The sequence below is a fragment of the Macaca nemestrina genome, chromosome 5 (genome assembly GCF_043159975.1).
Source record: "Macaca nemestrina isolate mMacNem1 chromosome 5, mMacNem.hap1, whole genome shotgun sequence".
In the NCBI taxonomy this organism is placed as follows: domain Eukaryota; kingdom Metazoa; phylum Chordata; class Mammalia; order Primates; family Cercopithecidae; genus Macaca; species Macaca nemestrina.
Genome location: NC_092129.1, coordinates 132,372,779 through 132,388,035, shown reverse-complemented (window position 1 = coordinate 132,388,035; position 15,257 = coordinate 132,372,779).

Here is a 15,257-nt window from a genome sequence, read left to right as displayed (position 1 = left end):
CTCATAGGTGGGAACTGAACAATGAGATCACTTGGACTCAGGAAGGGGAACATCACACACCGGGGCCTATCATGGGGAGGGGGGAGGGGGGAGGGATTGCATTGGGAGTTATACCTGATGTAAATGATGAGTTGATGGGTGCTGACAAGTTGATGGCTGCAGCACACCAACATGGCACAAGTATACATATGTAACAAACCTGTACATTATGCACATGTACCCTAGAACTCAAAGTATAATAATAAAAAAAAAGGAATACATGGTAAAATATTCTTCAGCATAATTCTAGAGTCCCTCCAATCCTGTGGTTATTATTTGTATTCTACCATTCATTTTCAAAGTATGGACAGCTCCAAAGTGGGATTACCCATAATTGTAAAGAAATGCCAGATAGTACCACTACATTCCTGTATAGGAACCAGACGTTTACTCCACCCTTCCCCCCCAGCCCCCGGACTGTTTATGACAACTGGCCATCCTGTGTCCTAAAGAACAGTTATCGCTGAATTAACTCTTATTTCCCTATTACCTCATTGGTTCCAGTGAACACACATCAGTATTTAGGAGTATCTTTTTCAATAACAATGACTACGACCCGGAAAGATCGTTTTATTTTGACTCTTGAGTGTACTACGTGAGGTATGGGTTAGAACCTGCCTGGACATCACCATGTGCTATTTCACAATTCCATTATTGTTATTTTGTTTTCTCATGCGAAGCAAGAAGCAGCAGATGCCAGAAGTGGCCATCCACTCCTCACCTGTGCAAGACTGCCCTGCCTATTCTAATATTACACACAGGCTCCACAGTTACCCCCTGGCATATAACTTCTTAAGACAGGAGGCAGAATTATCCAGTGAGTCTTCCTGCCTCCCCTGTGGGGTCAGGGTTCCCCTTTCCCCTTTCAGTTCAGTTCTCCTTGTTATCTTCGTAACACTTAGCAAAAGATAACAGATTAAGCCAAGTGCAGAGATAATGAAATATAAATTAGTAGGTTTTCTAGCCTTTATCCACAGTCCTGTCAGAGTGTATTATCTGATAGATTGAGTTCACAGCAAGTCAGTTAAATTTTCCCTTATCAGAAACTGAGTGTGAAGTGTGGTAATGTTGCTAAGTGCAGAACAAAAATCTCTCTCTTTTGCATCCCTTGACTGCTCCAGGCAACATTCTTGGAAACCTCTGACTAGGAAGGAAGAGAAGACCCTGAGATATATACAGTGTGACAAGCCAGGAGGCTATGCTTCTCTGGTAACCATCCTATGAACGGCAGTCGCCTGTGGCTGTGACATTACCACACTTTGCTCAGCTTCAGAAAGGGAAATTTAACTGACGACTGCTATGAACTGAAGCCACAGCCTAAACCAGATAATACACCCTGACAATACTGTCAGGCAAAAAAGGCTGTGTTCCCATTGATTTCATTGCATTAGAGACATATTACCCTGAGCAGTGTGTGTTCAAGGGTATATTGTGCACACTGTGGGAATATCAAAGGGGATGCACATTGATTCAGGCAGAAGCAGGCCTCCAAGAGAAGAATCTCCGGAGTGGCCTGCCTGAAACATGCAGCATTTGGTACAATGGAGAAGACGATGCAATTGATGGTAATTATAACTTGGTTCCCCATCTGTAACAACTGTGACCTGCTGGGTTTATTTGAGAGAGGAAACCAAATTCAAAAGTATGAAGAGTAACACTGAATCTCCGTTTTTTGCAGAAAGGTTGCAGATGTACTACAAAATATGCAGGAAATGAGGAATGTGAAAGCAATGTTTGAATCATCTCATAGTTTGCTAATTACTTCATTTGGTTCCATTTGTAGATACGAAGCTCTCTAGAAGTTTCTTATTGTTTTAACTATCACATATCAGCCTTTACCACAAAACAATGGCACATGTTCACACAAATAAGTTAACATCCCTATTTCAAATGATTAATTTGAGAAAACATTAAAATTCACACACTAATGCAAAGACAAAAATAGAGAAAAGTATTTCATAATTTATATTTTTAAAAATCATAAAGGTACCTCTTAATTTTTTAAATACATTTTTTAATATTGTTTGTGTATGCCCTATATGGATCAGGAGGGCAAAAAGGGCAAAAATGCAGCAGAAAAGAAATACATTTTTACTTCTTATAAAATAAAAAAGACTATGTTCTAAAAATATCTTGAGATTTAGGCTCGAAAAATCAATTCATTAATACTGTCTTTAAAAAAAAAGTATTAAGTAATCTCTAATTCAGGCTTCCTAGAATCTTTTTCTTAAATCTTTTGACTTTAAAGTCGTCCAAAGTACTGATCTCAAGACGATTCACCTCTCCCATCACTCTGATCATAATTCTTTCCATTTCTAAGATCTTTCGCTTTTTATACACCATCTGAGTTTTGGACTTCTGTAGCTCATTTGTTTTAACCATGGCCTATTGACATATGGGTGGTTATCAACATCAAAGCCTTAGTCATTTTCATCCTTAATTGTGTTTATGGACTCTCAACTTAAATCATCTATACAGTAAGTTAACAATTCACTGTTGTCACTGGACAAAGTTGTCCATGCCTTTCTGAAGGAAGGATTAACTCATAATCAGGAGGGTGATTTATTGCTCAAAAGCCTCAGTTTTGATGGCATCATTTTTTTATTAGAATAATAGACTAGTAATGTGGAAAAGGAGAACAATTGGTAAAGGGTGAAAAGAAGATTTGAGCGTGCTTAAGTCATTCATATCTTGTTCCCTCAGTTAAAGAATGACATCACTACTGAAAAACAAGACGACCAGCTTCTCCTTTACTAAAAGCCAAAATGATCCACTGAATAGGGAGGAAGGTAAGGAGGAAAGAGCCCTGGAAAGTTTGGGCTCAAATCACTTCTTTCTCTCAAGTCCTGCCCTGGAGTCCTCAGCCACATTTCTGCAATCTATGCAGACTTTTACCCTCAGTACCCATTTGTATGAGCAAGTACTTTACTTTTTGAAATTAAAGTATATTATATATAAATAAGCAAATAAAACATATTGAATTATTAATATAAACTGTTACTACTGTAAAAAATATTAAATTATTAATATTAGTCAGGAGCAGTGGCTCATACCTGTAATCCCAGCTCTTTGGGAGGCCGAGAAGAGTGGGTTATGAGGTCAGAAATTCGAGACCAGTCTGGCAAATATAGTGAAACCCTGTCTCTACTAAAAATACAAAAAATTAGCTGGGTGTGATGGTATGCGCCTGTAATCCCAGCTAGTCGAGAGGCTGAGGCAAAAGAATTGAGTGAACCCGGGAGGCAGGGATGGCGCCATTGCACTCCAGCCCGGGCAACAGTGCGAGACTCCGTCTCAAAAACCAAAAATTATTAATATTAAGATAGCCTTAATTTAAAAATTAAATTGGTATAAAGAGTCAAGATTTACATAATGGTGAATTATATTATTTATGACATACTTTTATGATTTCAATTTTTTGTATTGGTTTCTACATTCAACATTAAAGCTAGTACATTTACTTCCATCTCTTACTATTGCCTGATATATTCCCCATATCCCTTTATTTCTAAATTTTATTGTTCATTTGCTGTGTCTTTTGTTAACAGTGCACAGCCAAACCTTTCTTGAATACGTTCTGTGTCTTGTCTTTTAAATATGTTAATTATTGCTACATTTGAATGTATCTTGCCACCTTTTCCTCTATGATCTTTGCTTTGGCCCCAGCTTTCTCTTTATGGCCAAATTGACAGATTTTTCTTTTGTTAAGTGGTGCAGAAATTTTTCTTATATACAAACTATAATAGTGACCATTAGATTTTGAGCAAACTCATTAAAGTGCTACCAACATCTAGGTATTATCTGTAGCCTCTCCCTCATCCCAAGTGTGCCTAGGGTTGTCATGTCTAACTCAAACATCTTCCAGGTACAGACCTTGGATTTTATTTTCCAGTTTTACTTTTGATTTTTTGGATGTGTATGTTGGCACGAGAGAAAGAGGTACTCTCTCTGTGTGTGTGTGTGTGTGTGTGTGTGTGTGTGTCTATAGTCACTTTAGATTAGTAAAGTATATCCTCCAATAACATTTTCAAAGGAATGTACAAAATGGCAAACCTTCTGAATTCATTGTTATTTTAAAAAGTCTTTTTATCTCCAAATTGAATCTAATTTTAGAATTCTATGTTTAAACATTTTTTCCTGCAGAACTTTTGCAAAATTATGCCATTTACTGAGAGTATCTAGGGTGTCCATGGATAATTTTTTTTGTTAATATCACTGTTATTTCTTTATAAATTACCTCTTTATTCTCTCTTGGAGTATTTATGATTTTCCCTCTACATTTTTAGAATTAAAAATTCTTTAAAAATTTACAGTTCCTTGTTACAAATTCTGGTTATAGCAACGGTTCAAGTGTCAAATACATTTTTGTGAATCATTCACAGAGTCAACAATTATTGTATACATATATTTATAATATATACATTATATACATATTGTCACTATGGATTATAATATTGAACAATAAATACAGCTCCATCCTGATTAAGTCCACAGTTTCCTGATAGTGACACCCCTTAAACCAGTAATTCAAATATGTGTATATTATATTTTGAGTAAGGGCTACAAAGCCAAAACACAATATAGGATGAGTATGAAATGGCCTGGGCAGAACAGAGTGAGGATTAGGGGACAAGTCAGAAAAAGTTTCCCTAAAGAAATAATACATAACACCACTCTTGAAACATGAGAAGGTATGCAGGTAGGTAGTTAGGTAAGGGGAAGAGAAGATGAGGAGATCTTTATCATTAACTTTACCCAGTAAAAGTATAAATGACACAAATAATAAATTAGAAAAAGTCATAATCCTTAACTAAAAAGTACCATTGATTTAAGCTATAAGCTATTATTTATAACGCCCTTTAAATGCTCCTGTTCCACAAATTGCTTTATCCTAAATTCTTGTCTATCAGATGAAACCAACACAGTAGAAAAATGAATAGTCTGGTGTTTTCAAACAACTTAACTGCTAACTCATACCATAGCCCACTTGACTCAGTGGTTTGTGCTCTGTAAAAAAATTCTCACACCTCAAAGCACCTTTCCCTGACTGCCTTATATAGGAGCCTGGAGGGCATCATAGTATCAGAGTTAATCTCCCACTTGTAGATTAACAAATTTAAAGGTTGTGACTTATTTCTCAATAGAAAAACACTTATTTAAAAAAGACTAATGAAAAAGGAGCAGAGAGTGAGAATCTGAGATACTCTCTGGACTTAAGGTGGGGGACCCAGTTATATAATTTTGCAAGAATTTATTTGATTCTATAATTCAAACATTGGAGTCTGGGAAGCAAGAGGGGACTCAAAAGCCAACGTGATACAAAATTTACTCATGTTTTTTCTTTCCTGAACTGTGAAGGTGTGCTCCTAGATATACCATTACATGGTTTTAGAACTAGGACAATGACAGGTATAATGAGGTAACTCTATGGGAGGGCAATTCCAGGATTCCTCAAGGGTATGTGTATTCAAATCAAAGTTCACAGTTTAAACGTGATGCAGTATGTTCTCACTCATAAGTGGGAGTTGAACAATGAGAACACATGGACACAGGGAGGGGAACATCACACACTGGGGCCTGTTGGGGGGTGGGGGACAAAGGGAGGGATAGCATTAGGAGAAATACCTCCTATAGATGACAGGTTGATGGGTGTGGAAAACCACCATGGCACGTGTATACCTATGTAACAAACCTGCACATGCTGCATATATATCCCAGAACTTAAAGTATAATAATAAATAAATAAATACGATGCGGTGGCAACACAGTACACAGTCTGAGGTCAGAGAGGCAATTATTCCTTTGCTCCAACCTCATGGCTTTCTCTATGTAGTAGAATCAAACAGGTCACAAATTGGAGAATAGGCAAACTTTGCTTTTGCTCCCTTAGTGGAATAACCAGAGGAATCAAAAGGTAAAATCAATGGCAAAATAATGACAAAAATCCTGTAATTGGGACATAATCTTTTTGTGGCTAATCCGACTATATCAGCAACTCACAAAGATCTTAGTGTTTTCGAATGTCATATAATTTCTATATATTAAATAATCATAATAATTATGCCCCATCGAAAAACAATTTTTCTTTCTCATTTTTATAAGGAGAAAAGTGGTAGAAGCAAACCCTTCAATTTGTTCCATCTGTTATATTCATGTGACTGTGTTTCTTTTTTCTTTTTTTCCTTTTTTCCACAGATCAACAAGATAAACCTAACTGCCTAGCTGCAAAAAAAGGATGAAAGGGGCTCTACTGTGAACCGAAGTTTCAGTTGAGATGCCTTATACTGGCTGATGTTCTGAAATTAGCATGAAACAGCACCAGAGGAAGCAGAGGGATTCTTCCCTGTTGTACAAAGGACCCTGTGAACTTTCCAAATGCCTGAGATCTCATTACTGACAACATTTTTTGCCCTCCAAGTTTTCACATAGTGACCTTATGGCTTCTATTGGAGCACGGATGCAGATTTCCTCTCCAGTGAAATGGCATGAACAGAGTGAAAAACATAGTCTTTAAGAAGGCAAGCTGTGCACCACCGACATAATTAGGAAAGTTGCTTGGGAGGAGAGCGGTGGACATCTAATGGGCTAGCAAGGATAAGGTGGAAAATAAGAGCTTGGTTATGTAGTGGAAGCACTGTTTGAGTTTTCCTTTAGGTAGGCTGAAAAACAAAATATTAAGCCTGCTGAAACCCTTTCAGAGTTTGGGGATTAAAAGCTCTAAGGAAGCTTACACCACTGTAGAAAGGGAAGAGAGAGAAGTGTTCTGCCTTCAGTAGTTGTTTCTGATTACTACTCTTTTGAGCCAAATTCACTTCGAAAAGCAGCATTAATGTCAGCAGGAGAGAGCCTTAGAAAATGTTGTTAATTATTTCAATACAGAACACAGGATTTCAAGCAGACTATGTGACATATTTTCATTAAAGTTCAATAAAAATTTTACAAATAAGTATCTGATTTTAAGAGTAAAAATCACAAGATCAAGGACTCTATTAGTCATTGTATTTTAAAGCTCTTAGAAGAATGCATGAATGAATACTGTGGCACCTGTCAGCTTGTACACATTGCCAAACTTTCTTCATCTATTTAAAGACAATAATAATGGTCTCTATTTCAAAGAAATTTTCTGTAAGAATTAACAAGATAATACATGTAAAATACTTAAAAGTGTACTGTACCATAACAATGCTATCTGTTTTTTGTTGTTATAATTACAGATGAAAACCTAAATTGAGGCCAAGGTAGTGGCAACAGAGGGAAACATGATATTTGGAAAATATTTAAATAGTAAATTTGGGAAATTCTGGACACTCACTGGACACATGTGTAACAAAGAAGGAATCAAGGATAATTCTTAGAATTTATCATAGACAGCTGAGTATATGGAATGTCAACAATTGAAACAAGGAGTACCAAAAGAGGATAAAGGTTGAATGAGAAAGATAATGAAGGCAAGTTAGGAAATCCTGAGGTCCTCATGGATTTTTACCAGGGCAGGACAACCAACTGCCTGGTCTTAGAAGGCAAAGAGCTTTTAAGGAAAAAAAAAAAAAAAACCCTGCACGAGAGGCCTTCAGATAATCTGGTTAAGTTTAGTGATATGGAAACAAAATATTAGAGAAGGTGGAAGAGAATGATTTAATGGTGTCAAATACAACAAAAACAGGGAGAAAAACAATTTCAGAGAAAGGGAACAATATGAATAGAAGACTGAAGGACAGAATGGGGTTCTGTGGCTAATACTAGGGAAAGATAAAAGAAATAATGTAAAATTAAACTAAAGATGAAAGCATAGCTATAATGAAGGGCCTATAATACTCTAATCTTTGCTTGAGGACAATAGGGGACCATTGAATAGCTACAGACAGAAGTGTGATATAATCACAATTGGTCATTAGGAAGACATTTTTAAAACATGGACAATAGATGAGAGTGTAACAAGCCTGGAATCATAATGACCATTTAGGAGACTATTCCAAGAATCCAAGGTAGAAAATGATAGTAGCCAGACAAGTTTGTGGCCCTAGGATAGTTAAGCAGAAAGATCCAAGACATCTTTGAGAAGGCTGGAGATATAGAGGAGATAAAGATGAAAACCCAGTTTGGGACCAGGCATCTGCGTAGAAAAGAGTGAACACAGGAGGAGAGGTAGGTTTGCTGGGGAAGAAAAACAGTTCCAGTTTAGATGGGTTGAAAATTTCTATTTCAATTAAACATCTGATTGGAGATGTTGGCAGATGTTTATACAGATGCTCCTTAAATTATGTGGGGTTACATGCTGATAAACCTATTGTAAGCTGAAAACTTTATTTATTTATTTATTTATTTTGAGATAGAGTCTTGCACTGTCACCCAGGCTAGAGTGCAGTGGCACGATCTCGGCTCACTGCAACCTCCACCTCCCGAGTTCAAGCGATTCTCCTGTCTCAGACTCCCAAGTAGCTAACAGGTGCCTGCCATCACGCCCAGCTAATTTTTGGTATTTTTAGTAGAGACAGGGTTTCACCACGTTGTCCAGGCTGGTCTCGAACTCCTGACCTCATTATCCATCTGTATCAGCCTCCCAAAGTGCTGGGATTACGGGCATGAGTTACTGCACCTGGCCTGAAAACTTTAGACTTACAATATTTTCAATTTATAATGGGTTTATCTGGACCAACTCCATTGAAGGTTGAGGAACATACTCAATGTTTATTGTTTTCATACCATCATAAAGTTGCAAAGTTTTGAGTTGAACCACCATAAGTGGAGACTCTGTACAGATTTTGGTTTCAGGACAGAAAACTGTATTGGCAACACAGATAAGGAAGCCATTTGTCTATGAATTAAATTTGGGGTCACAGAAGAAGGTGATAAACTATGGATCATGGTAAAATAAAGCAGCCCAGGAAAGAAGTTGAGGGGCACTAATATCAAGAGCAGAAGAGAAAGAGTCTGAAAAAATAACTGTGAAGGAATGACTATTAATAAACGAGGAAGAGACCATCCTGGCTAGCACTGTGAAACCCCGTCTCTTACAAAGCATTAGCCAGGCGTGATGGCGGGCTTCTGCAATCCCAGCTACTCCGGACGCTGAGGCAGGAGAATGGCGTGAACGCAGGAGGCGGAGCTTGCAGTGAGCCAAGATTGCACCACTGCACTCCAGCCTGGGCGACAGAGTGAGACTATCTCTAAATAAATAAATAAATAAATAAATAAATAAATAAATAAAATAATAATAAATGAGGAAAACCTGAGAGATCATATTACAGTGATACTGACAAACACTTCTGGAAGAAAGTAGCTCGATAATTAACAGGTTAAAATAATTTTAAAAAGTCAAGCAAGTTGAGCACAAAAAGTATTCACTGGCTCTAGAAACAAGGTCACTAATGACCTTGAGAAGAGAACTAGTGAAGTGGTAGGATTGTTTTAGATAGTGACCCCTCTTAATAGACATAGTCATACCTAGGAAGAAGTAGAATTTTAACTAGATTTTAAAAGACGAAAAATGAAGAGACCTAAAAGAATGGGTGTATAAGATCAAAGGATACCAAGGAAAAGAAACAGTGTGAGAAAATCTAAGTAATTTTACAAAAATGATGGGAGGTGAATTATTATATTCTTATGCTGTCCTTGGGGATACTTGTCTTATGAACATTAATGCCCATTTCCTCATACTTTTAACCCCTTGGTTGTTTCTACGTGGAATGCACCTCCTATTTTACTCAGCTTGTCTGAGTCTTAATCTTAGTTATGATACAACAGAGGTTCTATAAAATTCCTTCAATAATAATAGCAAACACTTGCCTTTACTTAAGATATGCCAGCAAAGTTCTATATGCTTTATATGCATTAGCTAATTTAACCCTTAAAAACATATACGGTAGATACTATTATCAGAATGAATGTGAAAACTGAGACAAGGAGAATTCAGTAGCCTGGCAAGTGGTAGAGATGGCATCAACCCCTGAGGGTTTTTCGCTTGAGACTGTGTTCTTAACCACCAGAAATACTGCCTCTCTCTAGAAATCATTATTAAGATGATTTATTTATCAGTTAGCAATTCTAGCTGGGATTGTTTTTAGCTGTGCACATATACATGCATGTATGTATGTATTATGTATTTTCTCTAATCATTTAATTGTGAGGTCCTTAAACAAAGAATATTTATCAACATTTGTTGATTTTTGACAATCCAGCTTCCAGTGGTTTTTCTTCTTGTAATGCACCCAATATTTCATTTAGAAAAATGCCCTATCTCTTCTCTTCTATACATTTCCACTTTAGTCAGCATACCAAAATCTCCTGGACACTGATTGATTTAGCAGACTCCAACTAAATTCAGAGTGAATCCTTGAATTTGTGGGAGAAACAGAAATACTGTCTTTTTTATTGAACCTAAACCTTGAAGAATATGAGCTCGAACTTCTCAAACGAGCTATATGGAGCTTAAGAACAAAAGACAGAGAAGGCTGATCTAAAAGAAGCAAGAAATTAAAAGAAAAGGAGGAAGTGGGAAGAGAAAAGAGGGAAGAGGAGAAAAAACATAAAAAGGGAGATAGGAAAGATAGGAAAAGAGATAGGAACGTAGAAATCAAAAAAGGAAAAAAATTATTTTGAGAAAATTCTTTTAACTGATCTAGTAACTTTCATACAGGTTGTCGTATTTAATGTTTTCATAAAAATCCTGTGCAAATAAATGGCATGACTAAGACTCAATCAGCTCTACTTTCAGATATTTGATTATTTACAACTTCATGCAGTTTCTTACAAGGTATGAAAAGCAGAAAAACTTTTGTTTTATATACAGTGTGCAATATGAATTTGGTTGATATTGATGATAATCATGTTGATGTGTTATAAAAGGCATACTCGTTTTAAACATAATGTTGTGAAATTTTATTCTAAAAGTATCTAGTTTAATATACTGAAAATATCATGATTAATGTTTAGAACTCTGAGAAAAGACTAAATATTTACTTTTAAATAGTATAGGGGTTCTTGTGTTACAAACTGTTACAGAAAAATTATACATTTTAACAATAAACCAAGGTCTTACTTTGTTTTTAAAAGAGACACTTAAGAGGTTTTTTTTTTACTCCTGGGGTAATTAGAGAATATATAGACATAATGACAAAATTAATTATTTATAACATTAAATCCTGCTTCCCCTCAACCTCCACTTCCCTGCCAAAATTAATCGGCTGTGTTTTACTCTCTTCCTATTGCAATAAAGAGCAAGGGGTCATTCAAGTTCTTTTCTTTCAGATTTCATTGCTTTCAGGAGAATTTCTAAATTCTTCATTCATTAAACTAAGTTTGACCATGTAAGTTATTAGATCCTTGAAAATATCTCAATGTCAACTGAAGTAAACCATCATAAATTGAGCCTTAATTATGTACCAAGAAGAGTGCTAGAACCTAGAACTAAGAAACTAATTCAAACACATCCCAGCCAGGCAGGGTGGCTCACAGCTATAATCCCAGCACTTTAGGAAGCTGAGGTGGGCAGGTTACCTGAGATCAGAAGTTCAAGACCAGCCTGTCCAACATGGTAAAACCCCATCTCTACTAAAAATACAAAAAGTAGCTGGATGTGGTGGTGTATGCCTGTAATCCTAGCTACTCTGGAGGCTGAGGCTGGAGAATCACCTTAACCTGGGAGGCAGAGGTAGAAGTGAGCTGAGATCATGCCACTGCACTACAGCCTGGGTGACAGAGTGAGATTCCATCACAAAAAAAAAAGAAAGAAAGAAAGAAAAGAAAAAGAAAAAAAATTATAGTCCCTAAATGCAAAAAGTCCCTAAATGTAATAGACATGCAAACCAAAATTTACAAAATAGGGTAAGAGGAGCCGTAAAACAGAAATATAAACAGCAGAATCCAGAGGATGATCAACTTTTTAAAGCAGAAATAGGGAAGGATAGATAGCTTTGAGCTGATCTTTAGACTGAGGAATTCACTAAGGTGAGGGTATTCCTAGCAATGGAAAGAGTATGTATGAAGGCCTAATATCATGAAATAACATGGTTTATTTTGAGTTATAAACAGGTTGTTGTTACCACAATATGATGCACATTGATAAACTAGCTGGGTATAACCCAGGAGAGGAAGTCAGGGTTTCTGCCAGGAAAAATTCTTATGTAGTATTTTGAAAGTTTACTCTTAGGGAATAGATACATTACACTAACAGTGAATTCTAAAGATATATATATAAGGCTATCCTTTTCAGTATTGATTATTTTATTGAAAAATTGGAAACATCCAACCTAGTCTTTGAGATGACATTGGTTAAAATTTACAGTTAATCAGTGTAGGGCAATAGTAACTAGTCATTTCATAAATCAAACATAGAAAGATGTACATGATAATATGGTTAAAAAAGAAAAGAAGAGCATTTTTAGCACATAACGTATTAAATCCCAGTTCTAATTCCAGTACTGGCTTTAGTTAGTGCTATTTTTGAGATGATGTGGTGGTGATGTTTTTTACTCTTTCCTGCAATTTCCTAACTTTTTAAAACATGAACAATCACTATTTTTATGAAGAAGTAAAAACAATAAAGCCATTGCCATTTTTACTTTTGTAAAACATTCGAAAACTGAATTCTGCTCTCAAGTGCTTTGATCTAGCAGTACAGAAAGATAAATAATATGTTTATGAAAAGATGATGCTACAAAATATTAAGAAATAAATGAGTGGTACCAAATATATACTCATTTGATGTCACCATCAGTATTTAGTCACCAAAGCCAGAAGTATCTGAGAATTTGTATTAGCCTGTTTTCACATTGCTATAAAAAGATACCTAAGACTGGGTAATTTATAAAGAGAGGAAGTTTAATTGATTCACAGTTCCACATGGCTGGAGAGGCCTCAGAAAACTTACAGTCATGGTGGAAGGGGAAGAGGTATGTCTTATACAGCGGCAGGCGACAGAGAGCAATGCATGAAGGGGGAGGAGCCCCACACTTATCAAACAACCAGTGAGAATTCAGTCACTATCATAAGAACAGTATGGGGGAAATCACCTCCATAATACAATCATCTCCCACCAGGCTTCGCCCTAAACATGACATGGGGATTATGAGGATTACAATTCGAGATGGAGATTTGGATGGGGACACAGAGCCAAACCATATCAGAATTATTCTTGATGTTTTCCTGAGTCACTATTCTTTCTACATTAAACCATCTAGTAACTCCTGTCAATTATATTTACAAAATACTTATCATAGTCTTCTCTTTCTCTTTATCTCCATTACACTGTTTTAGCTTAAGCTTTAACTATCTCATCACCGAGATGATTTCTAACTAGTCTCCTTTTCAACAATCTGGTTCTGATAAAATGTATCCTTTACATGGTTGCTAAAATAGACAGCATAAAACACTTACCTGACTGTTTTATCTATAATTTTAAAGCCCTTTTGGGCCAAGCTCTTCATAGCATAGCGACAGGGTTGTCAGCACAAGATATAAGACCCTTCATGCCTTGGTCTCTGATTTTTTTCTTAACTTCATTCACCAATCTATGTCTTATACTTCACGTGTCAAGATCCTTTCTGCTGATAACTTCCAAACACACAAGCTATTTCTTACATTGATATCTTTTAGATACTTGGGCCTCATTTCTAGAGTTTTCTGCTCCCATATCCAGCTGGCCTAGTCATCATTCAAGTCTCAGTTTAATTATCATCTTTTCCTAATCTTAAACCCAGCCTAATTTAAGTAGGCTTGGTACCCCTTCTTGTTATTTTTATTAAAATATCCTGTTCACAACTCTATTACTACAGTAACACATTACTTCTAATTGTCTATTTATATATCTGCCTTATCTTACTAAATTAACCTTTTTGAGAAAAGATACTGTGTGTTAATTCACTTTGTATCTGAGCACCTAGCACAAGGCCTGTAAGTGCTCAAGTAAGTACATGCGAAACAAATTGGAAGGGCTCATATTAGCTTGGGCAGGTAGTAAACTGTTCACTCAGAAAGTGAGACTTCAGTCATTCTTAAGGATTGGTAAAGAGGCAGACAAGCAAAAGACGGTAATTCCAAATAAAATGGGTGGAGTGAAATTTTTACTAAAGTTTCCAGGTTGGCATGTGCAAACATGTTCATAGGAATCTCAGTATAACTGGAGGTGAAAAGTTTCTTCAGATGAGAAAGGTAGCTTGGAGTCCTGTAGAGTTTCTTTAAGAAGTAACACTACTGAAAAGAGTAAGGGGACATTAAATGATTTGAATCTCTAGTGACAATGATTTAAAAAAAAAGTAAAAACTTTCATATCTTGAAAGTCCCAATACAGAGAGTAGGGAAAATAAAATAAAATGATCGGAAGGTTTTTGAAGTAGTTTAGCACCGATTATGGTAATGAGAATAGGAAGAAAATATATATGATATTAAAAAATAATTTTCACTGGTTGATTGAATCAAAAGATCTGATAAAATAAAGCATAAAGATTAATTTGGAATATTCAAAACTGAGAGTGAAAATTATGCTCCTGTTATAAATAATAAGAACTTCTAAAAGTAAACCAATATTAGGAAGTCGATAGAGAGGTTTGGTTTCTCCCATGTTAACATTAATATGACTATGAGATGTCTGAGTGGAAATATGGAGCAAGTTAGTGAAAATGTAGAACTAGATCTGTAACAGCAGGGCAGAGCTAATGATACTAAGTTTAAAAATTATATCCATAAAAACAAAATAAAATAAAAGTTGGCACCCACTAATATGGCTACAAACAGAAAGACAGAGAAAACCAAGTATTGGCAAGCATGTGGGAAGATCTGGATCCCTCCTACATTCCTGGTGGGAATGTAAAATGGTATGGCCAATCTGGAACATAGTTTGGAAGTTACTTCCAAAGTTAACCTTGAATTTACCATGTTATCTGGCAATTGTACACTTAGAAAGCTACCCAAGAAAAATAAAAATGTGTCCACCCGAAGACTTGAATATTCATAGCAGCATTATTCATAATAAGCCAAAATTAGAAAATCAAGATATCCATTAAATAATGGATAAACCAACTATGGTATACTTATATAATGAAATATTATTCAACAAGGAAAAGCAATAAACTATCCATACATGGATGAACTTTAAAAGCATGGTAAGTAAATGAAGTCGAACACAAAAGACTATATTTTCTGATTCCATTTATATTATGTGTCCAAAAAAAGACAAATTTACAGAAGTCAAAAACAGGATGTTTGTTGCCTTGAATTGTGAG